The sequence below is a fragment of the Ammospiza nelsoni genome, chromosome 31 (assembly GCF_027579445.1).
Source record: "Ammospiza nelsoni isolate bAmmNel1 chromosome 31, bAmmNel1.pri, whole genome shotgun sequence".
Lineage (NCBI taxonomy): Eukaryota > Metazoa > Chordata > Aves > Passeriformes > Passerellidae > Ammospiza > Ammospiza nelsoni.
Genome location: NC_080663.1, coordinates 3,494,969 through 3,512,811, shown reverse-complemented (window position 1 = coordinate 3,512,811; position 17,843 = coordinate 3,494,969). Strand labels below are relative to the sequence as shown.

Sequence of the window (17,843 nt, the reverse complement as noted above, 5' to 3'; positions counted from 1 at the left end):
TTCCACCCAAACCTGGCTTCACAGATTTTTACAGTCCTTTTCCAATCTTCTTCTTGCACAGCCCACAGCTCAGGTACTAAATGTGATTTTCCACAAATCAGCTTTAAAATATTTGGTTCTAAATCAACTTGACCAGGGAGCTGTTGACATTGGGCACATTCTCTGTACCAGTTAGCAGAAGAACAATAATAACATCCTGCACAAATCTTACATTGCAGTAACACCCACGCACAATGCCAACCTCGAGATGCACCAAAAGCTGCAGGAAAATTCCCACAAATGCAAGCTATTCCATTCACTCTTCCTTGGCTGTCTAGATTCTCCACAGCCAGTTGTTTCCAATCCAGAGCCACTAGTCTCTCAGCAGACAACTGATATAACCTTCTAAATAAATGCTCTAATTTCCCCTGTCTATCCACCAGTTTACTGTGTTCACAAACTTCCACAAGTCAAGCTTAAACCACTGAAGCAAAGCAGTTTCTTCTCTCTGTCTGGCCAGATTGGATTCTCAGACCAAAACTACCCCTATTATGACTCTAGCAATCACCATCTACAAACACGATCGACCTACCTAAAACCACAAGTAAACTCTTACCAAAGGCTTCTACTTTTTTCTTGCCAAACTGGCCCCGTCCTTTGTCTATCCCCAATTTGCTTCAAAATGTTCATGTCTCAGCTCTCAAAAATCAATCAGCACTTTCTAATGAACCAGTTTTACACTTCACACTCAACCTGTGCTGCACTTACAACTTTTGACACAAGATGGAAGTGTTGCCTCAAAAATACGCCACAGCTCCAAACACGACCACAACATAAACTCATATATAATTTAAAAAATCTCTTTCACGCAATCTAATAATATCGCAATCTTATTACTCTCACGGGAAACACAAACAAAACACACTACACTAAAGCACTCAACCTCTATACTTCAAATTCCACAAACATAAACACCTGAACAACAGAGCACTGCCCGATAATTTTTCAGATTCCAAACCCTTTTAACATGAAAACCGGGTGTTATAGTAAATTCTGTCCCCGTAGCCAAAACACAGACAGACAGACAGACAGACACACAGACACACAGACACACACAGACACACAGATACACACGCACACACAGTCACAGCAGGGAGGAGATTTATTAAGGATCATGCCCCCCACACACTTTGTTTTTCCCTGGCCATTTCAATTGCCCGAAAACGGAACTGCAGGTCCAAACTCCCACTCGCATGGTGCTAACAACACACCTCAACAAATGCTTTCACAATCGTTCTCACAGTCAGGACACATTCACAATAACTTAACAACTTTAGATCAGGATTTGCCCTTATGTCTTCTGCTCCAGTTGGTAGCAAACGGAGTCCTCTATGGTGAAATAAATGACAAAATCCCTTATTGTCAGCCACAAAAGCCTGAGCTCAGTGCCACAGTTCAACAACTCTTTCTGCCGGCAAGCAGATTAACCAGATTTCAACTGCAACTTCAGCCTGCAAGCACATTACAGAGGCACAAGTTGCAAGTGGGACATCTTCCACGACTTATCAAAGGCGCTTTCCTGACCATGCATATGCCTCACAGGTCACTGTTTAAAACTGTTCTAATTTTTAAAGATATTGTTCTGTCCAGAGTTTTAGTGCTCAGGGGTCCTTGTCTGCTGCTGGATGAACAGTCTGTGCAGCAGAGACCACTCTTCCAGGAATATCCTGGGGGTGCACCAAGGGGGTCCATGACCTGAGCTGGTCTCACAGCCCAGCAGAGCCTCCTCCTGCCTTGGCTCTCCAATTTAATCATTAAACTGAAGTTCACAAACAAAGACTCTCTAACTAGTCCAAGATAGAAAGTGGTGTGTTTATTACAGGGGTGGGGGGGGATCGTTCATCCCTGAAATCTGTGACCACACACAAGGCTCTTTGCCTTCTATTTATTTCCCAGAATAATACATAGGCATAACTCCAGCACCTCCCATCCCTACCTTGTATTAGAGTGAGGCTATTAGTCCTTCACACATGTGCAATTCTTCCTTGAATTGGGTTGGTGGTCTTGAATTGGGTCAGTGGTCCCAGGGATGAAGTCAGGAAAGCCTTTGTCAGATCTCTGTGACCCTCTGGCACGATCCAAGGCCCCCTGCTCTGTGATGGATTAACACAGAGTCCAGATGCTGGGCATTGTTCTACTGCTTTAAATATGTTCCTATAATGGTTCACTTGCTCCACTTCCTTCTACAAATGAGTTCATAATATAATAATTACATTTAGCTTAAGCATCTAATAATCATTAACCTATCATTGGTGTATCTAACTTCAATATAAATTGGTTCTGACTCTCAGCTAAAATCTTAACCCTTTAAAATCATGATTCAGGGTCACGAGTTGGGGGGAGAGGGCGGGAGACAAAGACTGCTCACCCTCGAATTCATGCGGCAACAGAGAACATTTATTCCCAAGCCCCCTTAGGCAGTGCATTAGAAAGACCCAGTCTGGATGCTCTCAGTGGTTCGAACTCCACGGCCCTTCAGGTCCTGGCCACTGAGATGGCTACATAATTATCTGGGAGATAATTACTTGGACAAGACCCTTTTTCAAGCATGGTAACATTAAGCAACAAAGCACAACAAGTTCATTGGCAAGATTAACTCTACTGCCTACAGGACAGCTAAGGCACAACAAAATAAAACAAGCAACAACAAAACCAAACAAAATCCAGACAGTCAAAACAGAAATGAACTGACGGCTATCTGGGGGATGATGGCTGGGTGTGTGTTGTGTTTAGGTGCATGGGACAAAAGACAGGGTGGGCAAGGATTAAAAGGAACTTGGCCTAAAACACTAACACTAAGCAGCACTTTAACTTCTACTTTAATTTGTAACTTAACTTATCCCTTGGGCCTAGCAATTCAACAGAGGAACAACACTTAACATTATTTAACCTAACTTACAGCTATAACTTCCACATTCTGCATAGCAACTTGAGAGAAAAACAACACTTAGCAACACTTAGCTTACAACTCACATTTACAACTTAGCAAAGGAACAGCACTCGTGTCTCACACACCCTATGGCCGTTGGACCTCTGTGGCTCCAGGCATGGTTTGAGAGTTTTTGGCGCGCTTCGTTTCCCACCCTGCGTGTTCTCACATCTGCTGTTCCAGTCTCCTGCTACGAGGTTCCTGACACAGCCCATTTCACGACCTGAAGGGCCCTGGGACTGGCTGCTCCTTGTGAATCTGCAACAGGGAGCCCCTTCTCGCTCTCTCTCCCTCCCCATCTCATTGGGTCCCCAACCCCCCCATCCCTCCCTGGGGCTGACAGTGGGGGTGACCCCAGCCAGCAGCCAGTGCTGTGGGGGCTGTGGGGCACAGGGGGTGGGAATGGGGGATCCAGGAGGGTCCCTTGAGCCCCCAGCCTGCTGTGGGGTGATGGGGTCTGTTGGGGCTGAGGGGAGGCACCCCCTCACCTGTCTCCTTTCCCACACAGGTGTGTTCCATTTTTGGGGAAAAGCCCACTGTCACTTCCCCAATGGCAACAGCCGGGTGAAGTTTGTGGACAAGGAACATCCACAAGTGGGAGTAATTTGGGCTCAGGAGATACCCCAAAGTTTTGAGGTGGGATTGAGTTGTTTGGAGGTGGAGCTGAGCCATTTTCAGTGGGATGGAGTCGTTTAGAGGCCCCACCCATCGCTCTGGGCTTTTGGGGAGCAGAGCTGTGAGGGACTGGAATGTCCCGGGTTAATGGCTGGAACTATGGCAGAGGCAGAGGGGGCTCTGCTGGCCACGGGCGTGGGCAGTGCCCGGGGCACGGGGGGTGAACAGCCAGCCCCCGACGGGACGGGCTGGGCTGGAGCCAGGGAAGGGCAGAGGCCGATCAGCAGCAGCTGCTGCCAGGCGGGACAGGGCCGGCCATGGAGAGACAGGGAAGGCTGATGCAGTGATCAGAATCCCATTTTGTTGAGGGATTCAAACGCTTATATACTATTTCAGGGGGACTAGTAATGTGTCCTTCAATGATTAGGTTAAAATCACATACACAAACGTATGCATATAACAACATCTCCTCCTTGCAGAGCTTAATGGGATTTTCTTCTTCTGGTAAATCCCTTTGATTGAATCTTCTTGCAATCCAGGTCTAATTTTCAAAGTTCCATTTGTTTTTCCCAAGGCAGCCTGTTATCCAATCTCTTATGTTATCCAGGTCCAAAGTGCATCATCTGTCTTGTGTCCCCCGACGCTCCAACAGGACAGGGCTTTGGAGCAGGGCAGTGCCCTCCCTGACACAACTGGCTCAGCTCTGGGAGCTCCCCGGGGAAGGCCCGGGACATTCACACAGAGGGCTGCAGGTTTGCATCCCTTCCCATGGCCACACCTGGCTCAGCTGCGCTGCCGGGAGAGGCAGGGCCGCATCTCAGAAGGGGCCATGAACCATCAGAGCACTGGGATCCGCAGCGTGGCATCCGACAGTGTAAAACTCCCGCCAGAGGAGGGAGCTGGGCATTCACCCAACCTGAACCTGTGCTGACTCACAGAACTTGGTGTTTCTGGGGCTTTTCCTGCCCCCAAGGGATCCATCCTGGGACCATCACTTAGACAGGGACATTGTAGTAATCAAAACCAAAACTTTTGTTGCTGGATCCAGAGCTGGTGACTGTGTATCTTTCTACTCCGATGCTTGCTTTCTTTTCCTTTACATAATTTCTCTTGCGTTACTTCAACGAGCCCCCCTAACTTCCACAGCCTGGCCACACAAACCCAATACACTGGATCAAAACATGGATCACCCAGAATGGGGTCACCAGGTCTCTGTCCATCATGGGTCACTCCGATGGGTGATAAGGCTGGAGCAGGGGACAAAGCCCTTCCCACAGTCGGGGCACTGGCAGGGCTTCCCTGATCCGTGGCTTCATCTGTGTGAGGCCAAGGCAGAGCTGCAGGACAAGCTCTTCCCACACTCAGGACACCCTTAGAGCCTCTCCCCAGTGCAGATGTGCCTGTGCATGGTGAGGTGGGAGTTGCATTTGTAGCTCTTCCCACAGCTGGGGCAGTGAATGGGCCTCTCCCCTGTGTGTGTTCTCAGCCCAGGGGGTCAGAGCGGGGAAACTGCTGGCAGCACCTTCAGGACACAGCCAAGGGCTGGGGGTCTCCTCCCCCACTTCATTTTCTCTCCCCAGTTCAAATCATCCCCTCTCATTCGCATTTTCTCCCCACATTCCTCACCCCAATTAAGCTTCTCCACAATTAAGCCCTGATCTCTCTCCCTGCCCCCAGCTCCACCTGGCAGGACCCGGCCAGGACCTTCGGGAAACAGAAGAAAGGGTTAAAAATTTCATCATTATTTCCATTTATTTCCTTGGTTTCTGGGGGATTTTCCTGCGGCTGCTCCGGGTGATGGCTGAGGGATCCCCTCAGGCTCCTCCCCCTTTCCAGTCCCTTTTCCAGCTCTTTTCCTCGACTGACCCAAACCTGCAGATTTTGGGGGGTGGGAGGGGTCGCTCTGCTCGGGAGTCCCGGAGGTGCCCCCAGGGAGGCCCCAGCGCAGCTCCCTCCGGCCCCTTGGAGCATTTGGAATCTCCAGCTCTCAGCCAGTGCTCTCCATGGGATTCAATCCCCCCTGCAGGATTTGCCCCCAGAGTGGCTTTATTTCCAGAGGGTTTTGTGGTTTCCCTTCGAGGCTGGCCCTGGTGGCACCGGAGCAGCCACGGGTGAGGGGCAGGAAGGGCTGTGGGACAGCAGCTCCTCACGAACCCCCGGAGGGGACAAGGGTTGGGGGGAAATAGGGAATAAACACAGGATTATAGAAGAAGAAGAAAAAAATATAGACTATATATGATACCTAAAATGATATTAAATGAAATAAAATTATGAAAAAAAAAAAGTGACAGCAGAGCTTTTTCTGTTGGGACTTTGGGTTTCTTGTCCACGTTTCAAGCTGGGTCTGAGACAGAAACCAGTGGCTGGGAGAGACATTGCTGCTGAAGGGCCTCATTTTGCCAAAACTAAAGTATCAAGTATCAAGTAGCACCTTGAAGTTACAGAAGTCCCAGAACCCATGATGGATTCCCTCATTTGAAGCTGAAAGCGGAGCTCCCCTTGCAACTCTGCTTTGCAATGATGAATGTAAAAATTCAACACCACCGCCAGTTCCCTCACTCCCCTGCCCAGTGGTGCAGGGAGATGTGATGGGAGTTACGGTCAGTTTGTGCCACTGCTTCCCCCTCAGGGACAGGAACCCTTGCCCTGCTCCAGGGTGTGGGATCTGTCCATGGGGTCAGTCCCTGCCCTGTCCAGCGAGGGTCCCTTCCCACAGGTGCAGCCACTCCTCAGCTCGGCCCTGAGGTGCAGGGCAGTCACGCTCCAGCCCCGTGGGCAGCAGCGCCAGTTTGTGCCAGGCCATGGGATCCATAGTGTCCAAAAGAGCCCATTTCCCCATGGCTCTGCCTGGCTAGAGGCAGGGCCTCTCTAGCCCCAGTTATCATTCCCTCCCTCAACATACATCCTACAGGTTCCTTCAAGGGGATGTGACGTATCATCCTCCCTTCTGTTGTACCTGGCAGCTCGGTCATGGGAGGCTGAGGCCACCTTCACTTTAGCAGAACTCCCTCAGTTGATGTTTTCCTCTTTGAGCTGACATCCCTGCTGCCAGGACATGGGTGGGTTTGCCATCCCATCTTCTCATGTCTTCCCCATGGTCACCAAGGAAGAACCACAGCTCAGCTCATTGGGTGTACCCCCTCTCTCTAGCTGGGAGACATTGGACTTTGATGTTAGGGGCTGTGACTTGCACTGGCGGCACATGGAAACTGTTCTTTGTCACCTCCTCTCTCCCCTCCCTAATTTCCTCTTACAAGTCCTCTTTGGTCCTTAACCAAAGCAGAGACATGAGTGTGCATCAGGCCGCTGACCATACTCTCATAATACCTGAGCCTGTTGGCTACAGAACCTTCTGTCTTTCACTTGTATTCAGCTTTCATCATTGCAGTGAAGGCGGTGCATTGACATGGCCCCAGATTTGCCACACTCCACAACATCTGCCCTGTGCACCTGACCTTGTTGGAGTCATTATGGTGCTGTCAGCCCCTTCCAAAGAGTTCCTCTAGTACTGCCACTTCTCTCAGATGTTGGATTCTTTCCTCAATGGTCTTAGGATGGCAATCCTGCATTCTGTCTCTGTGAACAAACCTCTTTCTTACCCTCGTTAAAAGCCGCTCACAGAGGGAGGGAAAGGGGCCATGGCTCCCTCACAAACACCTGATCAATACCCATGTCCTGGGTCAAGGATCCCAAATTCCTTGCTTTGCCACCATCCAGTTGCACTCCTGGACCTGTAAGGACCCAAACCCAGAGTAACTAGGTTGAATAAGCCTCACAGCCCCGCAGTGCAACGTCTTTTTGCAGATTACAGAGACTGTGGTATGACAGGGACTCAGTTGATTATTTCAATTTCTGGCTCCCTTGCTGGTTGTGAGGTCCCTGGTTCCTCATAATTATTAGCTGGGCACACTGTCAATGATGTCTTATACTTCCCCCTCTGCACAGGGGCCACTGCTGCTGGCTGTGACTGCCCCTGTGGTTCAGCAGGAACCTGGACAGTTGTCACATCCATGGGCTCCAGTGCTGCACCATCAGACTCTCCCTCTCTGAGGCAGGGAGAGGGTTACCCACCAGCTGGAGAAGTATATTACCTCAGCACCTGTTGTATCCTCTCCATTACCCCATCCAATCTGGGTGGTTTATTTATGAGGTTGGGCAGTGGCTGTGTGGCAGCATCCCTAGTCATTGAGGTAGAGTGAATTAGGGTGGTAACCCAAGGCAGTCTCACCTTATCTCTAAATGCTAAATAGAACAGGAATATCAGCAACACCAGCCACTGTATGATATGGTTGGCATCTAGAGAATATTTGATCCCTTAGAAAGCTCTTGGGGTAGGCCCAAAGAAATGGGTGAAGGGTTGGGAGAAAACTTCCCCTGGTGCTACTTCCTCACAATGGGTGCCATTATCAATGAAACCCCAAAAACACACACTTAGTGAGTGATAACCACGTATCCATGTGCCTGCTTTCAAAAAGTTAAAAATCCATTTATTCCTCACCTTATTGACCCATTGTGCAAACACTGCATAACAGCAACAGTAGCCTTAGTCACAGGACCCATGTTTAGATAAGGAGCTGCAAATGGGAGAAATACAGCCACAATCACGCACTCTTCAAACCAGGGTAGGCTACACCACATGGTGCTGCCTAACAAGGTTTTCATATCCAGCACACAAAAAAGTGGGCTACCCAGGAACTGTTGTTCCTTTGTCTCTCTTTCCTCTCAATGCCCTCAGGCCCCACATTGGGTGCCAAAATCTATCTTGGTTTCAAAGACAGGTGCCTATAAAGGAAGGTGGGAACCCCTCTTGGAATGGAAAATATGACCCTCTCCCCTCTGAATTATTATAAATTTGAAACTAAGGGGCTGATGGGGCTTTCAGGCAAAGATATCAAAAAAGAAACAACAGTTCTTTACTAGTATGCATGTGTATGTATGTATGTATGTATGTATGTAAATGTACGCACATTTACAGAAACTCTGGGGCCCTGCCCAAAGCTGCTGGGCATCTGGATGCTGGGTTACAGTGTACCAGGAGCCTTGAGGCAGAGCAGAGCAGGGCTGAGTGGGAAATTGCTCCTTGGGCAGCTCCTCTGAGAGGGCTGGTCCCTGGTCAGGCTGTGCCAAGGGGGCAGACCCTGGCAGCGGACAGGCGCCTCCTGGCCCCAGGTCCTGGTGTGGTACACACTGGCTTTGGGCTCCCGACCAGCAGAGAACCAGAGAAGGAAGGCAATAAGCACAGCCACGGTGCTGAAGGAAAAGAAACAAAAAGAAACTGGCAAAATCCACAATGCAACAGTGCTTCTGGTCAGAGGCATGAGGCAAGAGGGCCATTGCGCAGATTGGCCACTCTCACAGGAAATTCTGGGCTGGCTCTCACCCATCCCAATACTCCCAGAGCCGGGGGAGGTGAGGCGGGACCAATGACCACCACAGAAACAAAAAACTACAAAAATGGTATGGGATAAAAAAACATTGCCAAGACAATGCCTGTGGGCCAGAGAGAATTAGAATTGTGGAATCATTTAGGTTACAAAATATGTCGAATCAGTATTCGCTGATGCCACCAGAAGAAATAATTGAAAACCAAAGGTAACATTTTACGGGGCTGGAAGTCAAACACTCTGCTCTTCCCAATGAGTTGCTGAAGTCAATCAGCATCCTGATGGATGTTCCTCTCCGTGTTCATCCAGGTACCTGTGGGGAGCCAAGAACACGTGGAACCCACCAGCCAGGTGTCTCTCCAACGTTGCTTACCAGGACCAAGGATCACCAGGGTTCTGCCCAATGGAGGTCACTGGGGATCATCCCATGCTGATCCTCCCTTGGGGGATGGAGCTGGAGCAGCGCACGAAGCTCTTCCCACACTTGGGGCACTCGCAGGATTTCCCTTTACAGGTACCTCTGTGAGTGTCAGGTCAAGGTTGAGCTCCTGGAGAAGCTCTTCCCACCCTCAGGACACTGGTGGGGCCTCTCCCCGAGGTGGATGCGTTGCTGTGCCCTCAGGTGTGAGCTCTGGCTGGGGCAGCGCTGGGCTCCTGCCTGCTCCCACCCTCTGTGCGGGAAGCAGGAATGGGACAGGAGGGAAAAGTGATGGGTGGAGATAAAAATGTGGGGGTTGTGGTCACCCTGGGTGGGAGCTTCCAGTCCTTTGGTCTGGAGATCTTGAAAGGGGGGATGCAGAGATGGATAGGGGATCCCCAGGGATTTTGGGGGCAGGATGAGGGATTGTGTGAGTCCCTTGCTGGTGGGAAGAGGGTCTGGCTGGAGCCCCCTGGTGCTCCTGGGGCCCTCGGCTGGAGAGTTGGCATGGGCTCAAAATGGCTTGATCCCACTTCAAAATCCTCAACCCCACCCCAAAATACACAATCCAACAGAATCCCCAAAACCCACAGAAGTGGTGGGGATGGAGATTGCGACTAGTGGGATGAGGGAGAGGTTCTGCTTCCTAGAACAGAGGAGGATGTAGAGCAATAGGCAGAACTGGGGGGGTTTCCCTCCCGGCATTCTCCAGCCCTTGGCATTCCCGGTTGCCAGGTCCCTTGAGGGAATCCAACCCCTCCTCACCACCCCCCTGTGTTTAGCCCTTTCCTTCCCACCACCTCCACTGGCTTCTTCTCTGGAGAAAACTTGCATCCACTGACTTCTTGCTCTCCCCTCTGTACATGCAGACACTTCTCTGTCACAGACATCTTTTGTGAAAAATTCTTTCTTTGGGATTTTTCCTTCTGGGAAGCTGAGGCCCCAGAAAAAGAATGTAAACAATGGTTATCTGCTGCTGTGGAATGTAACAGGTGCACCTGTGATTGGCCCATGTTGGATGTTTACAATTAAGGGCCAATCAAAGGCCGAGCTCTCTCTGGGACAGAATCAGAGAGAGCTCCTTTGTTTATTGATTCTTTTTCTATTCTTAGCTTAGCAAGCATCTGAGACTTTTTCTCTCTATTCCTATTAGCATAGTAATAATGTAACATATATCATAAAATAATAAATCCAGCCTTCTGAACATGAGGTCAAGATTCTCACCTCTCTCTTCACCCTGAAACCCTTGCAAGCCCGGCAACACTTCTCCATCGATAAATATTGTCCTCATGTACTCTGTGAGCCTGTAAATAATGGACAAGGCTTGGCAACCTCAGAACTGGATTTTTTGGGTGTGTGTTGTTGGGATTTTTTAAATATCGATGTCTCTTCTCCGTTCCCTTTCCAGACTGGGAGGATGTAAGCACAGCTCCAGTCTTTCAGTGTGTGGGGTGTGAGCGTTTAGCAGCAGAGCCTGTGCCAGGCACGGAGCCACAGGGACACTGGAGGGACATTTACCCACCCGCCACAGCCTCAGCTGGGCAGCTGCAGCCTGTGCTGAAAACAGCCACTGGCACAGGTGATTTCTGATGAATCTTGTCTGCCTCCCAGGAGCCAGCTTGAAAAGAAAAACCTCTCAGTTTGCTGAGGCAAAGAAAAAGAAAGGTAGTATTGAATAAAATAAAAGCAAGGCCTCTTGAGACAATGGTTGTCTTTAAAAAGCCAAAGCAAACAATATTCTGTATTGATTGAAAATCTAGCTTTTGATTTCTCTGTTTTTCATGTCTGTTGTCTTCTGGAAAATTGTGGTAGTGGAGTTTGGTGGGTTTTTTTTAAGCAGAGATGCTGAAATGCTTCTAGGTAAAGAAAATAAATAGGAAATTTTCCCCTTCCCCTAATCAAATTGTGTGGTTTGTCAACAGAAGGATTGAGACTGTATATCCAGCAAGCCTGTGCCATTCCAAAGTGCTTTCCTTTGAAAGTACAGCTGTCTTTTCCTTTGTGGATAGGAATAAATCAAAGCTATCCTGGAAACAAAAACTGTCCCTCCTTTTTTCCCTTCTCACAGGAATACAAACGTTTTGTTCTAGTGAATGCTTTCCACATTGAGGGCAGCCCATCTCCAGCCCAAATTCCTCTCTTGCAGGAAAGTCTCTCCCGCAGACACAGAGCTTGAGCTGACAGAGAAAAATGGGACCTCACAAGAGAAGCAAAGTCTTCTAAGGAGAACAGAATTGTTCAGGTTGGAAAAGAGCTCTGAGCTCATCAAGTCCAATCATCAACGCAGCACTGCCAAGGCCACCACAACCATGTCCCCAAGTGCCACATCTACAGGTGCTTGAAATGCCTTCATGGATGTGGCTCACCCTCAGCCCTTACAGCCTGTTCCAGAGCTTGACCACGCTTTCAGGGAAAAAATTGTTCCTCTGTCCAATCTAAACCTTCTCTGGCGCAACTTGTGTGTGACCGTGCCCACAGGAGTGCTCGGATGAGGGAAGAGACGAGGATCTGACTCCATGTTTCAGAAGGCTTGATTTATTATTTTATTATATATATTTTATCAAAACTATACTAAAAGAATAGAAGAAAGGATTTCATCAGAAGGCCAGCTAAGGATAGAATAAGAAGGAATGAATAACAAAGGCTTGTGGCTCGGAGTCCGAGCCAGCTGACTGTGATTGGCCATTAATTAGAAACAATCACATGAGACCAATCACAGATGCACCTGTTGCATTCCACAGCAGCAGATAACCATTGTTTACATTTTGTTTCCTGAGGTCTCTTGTTGAGGCTTCCAGTCTTTCGGCTTCTCAGGAGGAAAAATCCTGAGGAAAGTATTTTTCATAAAACATGTCTGTGGCACTTGTGGCCATTTCCTCTCCTGCCGTCGCTCTCCTGCGGGGGAAGAGGCCGATTCCCCCCTGCTTTCAGGGAGCTGTGCCCTGCTGGCTCTGCTCAGCTGCTCTCAGCCCTCTCCCCAGGCCCTTCCAGCCCCTCGCCCCAGGCCCTGCAGGGCTCCTGTGACCCCAGCGCAGGATCTGGGCCCGGGGGAACCTCCCACCCTCGGCCTCAGCCCATCTCTCCAGGCTGCCCAGATCCCCCTGAAGAGCCTTCCTCCCTCCAGCACAGCAACACCACCCACTGAAGCCAGGACTCCAATTGCACCGTACTTATTTTTTTCCATTGAATTCCTTGATTAGAGCAACAATCACCCACAAACCTCCCCGACTGCTCAGGACCTGGCTGTTCTGTCCTGACCTAACCTTCAGAGAAAGAAAGGATTGGGTTCCAGCCCTGTTCTCAGCACTGTTTTACCCCTGATGAGGTGACAGCAGGAGGGTTTTGTTGTCTTTGCCTTGGGAATTGTAGATCACTGCTGCTGGTGCCCCTCTTCTGGCTGCCACCTGAATTTTAGCAGTACAACTGCAATTGCCTCTTTCAATCAGTGCTACCCACGGTGCTTTCATGATGGGAAACTCAGTAGTTTTGTCACAGGACTCATGCTTAGCAGATTTTTGAATACTCACAAGTGCCTGAGCCCTAAGCTGAGGACAATTAAAGCCACACAGGCCACATTCACAGTGCTCACATTCACAGCCCTGCTGCTGGTGCTGGTGATATAGAATCAGTTTATAGAGGCCATCACAGAAATTGCCTCTGGGGTGTCAAAAAAAAAAAAAAAAAAAAAGAAAAAATCCACCAGGAGAAAGAAAAAACCAGAACTTATTGACCAACTTCATTGCTTCTTCTGAGCAGCAGAAAATAGAGATGACACCAAACTGGGTGTGAGTGTGGATCTGCTGGAGGGTTGGAGGGCTCTGCACAGGGCCCTGGACAGGCTGGATCCAGGGCCCAAACCCAACAAGGTGAGGTTGAACAAGTCCATGTGCTGGGTCCTGCACTTTGGCCACAACAACCCCTGCAGTGCTACAGGCTGGGGACAGAGGGGCTGGACAGCAGCCAGGCAGAAAGGGACCTGGGGGCACTGATGGACAGCAGGCTGGGCATGAGCCAGCAGTGTGCCCAGGTGGCCAAGGAGGCCAATGGCTCCTGGCCTGGATCAGGAATGGTGTGGCCAGCAGGAGCAGGGCAGGGATTGTCCCCCGGTGCTCAGCACTGCTTGGGCAGCACCTCGAGTGCTGTGTCCAGTTCTGGGCCTCCAATTCAGGAAGGACATGGAGGGGCTGGAGCGTGTCCAGAGAAGGGCAACAAGGCTGGGGGGGGGTCTGGAGCACAAGTCCTGTGAGGAGCAGCTGAGACAGCTGGGAGTGTTTATCCTGGAGAACAGGAGAGACCTCATCACTGCCTGCACGTCCCTGACAGGAGGGGGCAGCCGGGTGGGGCTGGGCTCTGCTCCCAGGGAACAGGGACAGGACAGGGAGACACTGCCTGGAGCTGCACTGGGGACGTTTAGGCTGGACATTGGGAAGCTCTTCATAGAACGTGTGATTGGGAATTGGGATGGGCTGCCCAGGGAGGTGGTGGAGTGACTGTCCCTGGAGCTGTTTAAAACTGGATGTGGCACCTAGTGCCATGGTCGGGGTGACAGGGTGGTGTTGGGTCATAGGCTGGACTCAATCTCAAAGGTCTTTTCCAAGCTAGCCAATTCTGTGATTCTGTGATCCTGGCCTGCATGGCCCCAGTTTTAAGGGAAACCCCTCTCCAACACCTATAAATACCCTCAAATCCTCCCAAGCCCTAAATTTTCCCCCCAAATGACAGTAAAATCATTGGGTTTAGAGGTCTTTGTTCAAATTCTTTATTTTTATGACAATTTCACGCTTTTGTAGGGAATAAAAGTAGATGAAATAAAATCAAGCTCAAAAAAAGGAGTTACTTGTCAGCATCACGAGAATATCTGTAGGGTTGGGTTCAGTGCAGGGAAGAGCCTTTGTTGGAGGGGTTTCCACCCCAAATCTTGGTCTTTGCCCAAATCCATCACCATTTGACTGTGGAAGACACCTGTGGGCAATAGAGAATCAGAATAATGGAACCACTGAGGCTGGAAAAGACCTCAAAGACCATCCAACATTGCTTGATGCCACAGGAAGAAAGGATTGGATGGAAGAGCTGAGACTTTTAGGGTTGAAGGTTAACAAACCCACTCTTCCCAATGAATTCTTGATGCCATTCTGAGTCCCGATGGATATTCCTGCCCCTGCCTTCACCAAGGTGCCCACAGGGAATCAGGAGGATGTGGAGACCACCAGCCAGGTGTCTTCTCAAAAGAGTTCACCCATAACGGGGGTCACCAGGGCGCTGCCCAACGGGGGTCACTGGGGATCACCCAAAGCAGATCCTCCCATGGGGGATGGAGCTGGAGCAGCGCACGGAGCTCTTCCTGCACTCGGGGCACTTGCAGGGTCTCCCTTACAGGTGGGTCCATTTGTGTGACATCAAGGCAGAGCTCTGTCCCTTCCCACACTCCCCACACTTGTAGGGCCTCTCCCCGGTGTGGGTGCGCCGGTGCAGGGTGAGGGTGAAGTTGTGCTTGAAGCTCTTCCCACAGGCAGGGCAGCAGAAGGGCCTCTACTCCGTGTGTGTTCGCTGATGTATGAGGAGATTTGGCCTGGTCTGAAACTCCTTCCCACACTTGGGACACTCATAGGGCTGGTCCTCACTGTGGGTCTTCTTGTGGTCAATCAGGCTAGATCTACGGCTGAAGCCCTTCCCACACTTGAAGCATTTGTAGGGTTTTTCTCCTGAGTGGATCTTCTGGTGCTGGACTAGGACTGAGTTGAAGGTGAAGCTCTTCCCACATTCCCCACACTTGTAGGGCCGTTCCCCAGTGTGCTGGCGCATGTGGGGGATGAGCTGGTAGTTGCAGTTGAAGATCTTGCCACATTCCAAGCACCTGTAGGGCCATTCCCCTGTGTGTACTTGGTGGTGGATGAAGAGGTGGGAGGTGTGGCTGAAGCTCTTCCCACATTCCAAGCACATGTAGGGCTTTTCCCCGGCATCAAACTGCTCATGGACCACCAGAGTGGATTTCTGGATGAAGCAATGGGGGCGTCTTTGCTCCTCAGAGCACCCTGGGCTGGGTTTGGAGCCCTTCCTTGCGGGGGATTCCTTTGGCTTTTCCTCCCTATTGGATTCCTGCCCCTTGGAGCCGCTCAAAACGGCCTCTTCCATGAGGTTCTGCTGTGGGGATTTGTCCACCCTGGTCTCCACCTGCAGCTCAGTGCCTGGGGGAGGAAAGAGAAGGAGAGAATGGGAGGAGGAGAAGGGAAAAGGCAGGAGGAAGGAGAGGATTTTCCTCCGTGCCAGAGGGAAGGGAAGGGAAAGGAGATCCCCCAGTCCATCCCTGGCAGGATGGCGTTGGCAGTGAGGCTGTCCTGCAGCGATGCTGGGCTGGGAGATGGAGCAGCAGAGGGGAAAGGGGCAGTGATTCCTTCTCACCTGCCTGGGTATCCTGGAGCATCTTCCTCACTGCCCCCTCCTTCTCCATTTGGCCAAGCCTTGGGAATAAGAAGTCGGATTTTGAGGGAAAAACAAGGGGTGAACACATTGGCCTGAGAGTTCCTCCTGCCTGAGTCCATCTCTAGAAGTCACCAAGTACCTTGTGTCCACGAAAATCGCCAGAACGTCAAGACTCAAGAGGAAAAAAATCCCTCCCTGGGTTTTCCCCTTGTGGATGCTGCGGGTCCTGCATATATTGGAGGTCTGCTCCAGGTTTCCCAGTGATTCCCCCCACGCTGGGGTTCTGGGAGTCCCCCTTCTCTGGGCTGCTGAGGGTCCCATGGGTCCCCCTCTCTGGGGCTGCACTAAGGGATGCCGAGGGTTTTGGGGTCCCTCCTCCCCTGACTCTCCGCTCCGGGGTGCCGGGGTTTTCCTCCCTCTGGGGTCCCCACTTTGGTGTCCCACGGTGTCCCCCACTCCAGGCTCTTCCTTTCTCTGCTGTCTCTTCTCCAGGCTCCCCTCACTCCCGGCTGTCGGGGTCCCCCCGCTCCAGGCCCTCATTTCAGGGTCAGGCACTCTCGGGGCTCCCCCTTTTCGCGTTCCCCCTCTCACAGCTGCTCCTCTCCTCCCGCCACGGGGCTCCGGGGACCTCCATCGCCCACCCACCCGCAGCCGCACCGGGAAACTCCAAATAAAAACCTTCCAAGACCCCCGCAGGATCCGCCCAAAGGGGATTTCGAGTCAGCTTTGGACTCGTGTAAGATCCAAACATCGCTCCGCCCGCCCCGTCCCGAAAAAAAGAAACAGAAACCGCCTAAGATACTTCGGTTGAGCTCCAAATATCCCTCCCTCCTTCAAAACAATCCTGCCGGCATCGCCCAAGATATTCGGGGCGAGGTGTCCCTCCCCGCTCACCTGCGGGGCGATGCTCCCGGCGCGAAGGGGCTGCAGAGCCGGACAGCGATGGACGCACGTGGGGCCTCCTCTGGCTGCTCCTCTTCTTGCTCCTCCTCTGCCCCTCCTCTTCCTCCCGCTCCTCCCCCTCCTCCTCCTCCCGTCCCTCGGCTGCAGGCGAGGAGCTCTCGGGTGAGCGGAGCGGAGACGGGACCCGGTGAAAGGGGTGGGAGAGGGGGACAGGGGGAGGTGGGACGGGGGGAAAGGGTTCTCGATGAGGGGCTCAGAGTTAAACCCAGGACCCCCGAATCCCCTCCCTGTCCTCGCAGCCCCTCGCGGTGCTTTGGGGGCCGGGCCGTGCCCCAGTGCCGCCTCAGGGGCTGCTCCAGGCTGACGTGCTCCACCTGGCAGCTGTAGCTGAGCCCGCGCCGGGGCGGCGTTTCCAGCAGCACCAGCAGCTGGTAGGTCCAGTCCCCGTTGGGGACCACGTCGGTGGCCACCACGTGCTCCGAGAGCTCCTGCTGGCCCTGGAACCACCTCACCTGGATGGCAGCAGGGTAGAAATCCATCACGGAGCAGAGCAGGCGGCCGGGGCCGGGCTGGGAGCTCGAGGGGGGCACCAGCGAGATGGACACGCTGGGATGAGCAGAGGGCTTGGGGACCCCCCCAGTGCGAACCTGCGTCCCTCCCTCACACCCCCAAGGAATCGCTCCAGGGAATGAGTGCTGCAGGACAGAGAACCGTCCTTTCTCTCGCCCCCTTTCTCGTTCCCCAAATCTAAAGACCCCTTCCAACACAACTGGGATTTCCCAGCCCCATGCCCCAGTCTTTGGGGATCCCAGCCCCTTCTTTTCCCCCATTCTTTTGCCCCTTCCATATCATCCCACCAATCCCGAACCCCCTCCCCCGTGCTTGGTTTTGGGGGATCCAGGCCCCTCCTGCTCAGTCTGGGGGGGTCACATCCTCCCTTTCCCTCAATTCATGCAGCTCCTGGATGCTTTTTCTCTAGGAGGAATCCCTGAGTTTTGGGACTTTTAAGGTGTCGTTTAAGAGTGTGACAGCTCCTGCTGTGGTCTCTCAGCTGCCCCTGACACCCTGGGGGTGCTGGGATTTCCCTCCTGGGGACAAGGACGTTCATCCCCTTCCAGGAGCCCAATGCCTGGCT

The 17,843-nt window shown here is 51.7% G+C and overlaps 1 pseudogene; it reads right to left on the bottom strand.

Moving 5' to 3' along the window:
* Positions 1-14,755: 14,755 nt before the first annotated feature.
* Positions 14,756-15,839, bottom strand: LOC132085531 (zinc finger protein 239-like; annotated as a pseudogene).
* Between the last annotated feature and the right edge of the window lie 2,004 nt (positions 15,840-17,843).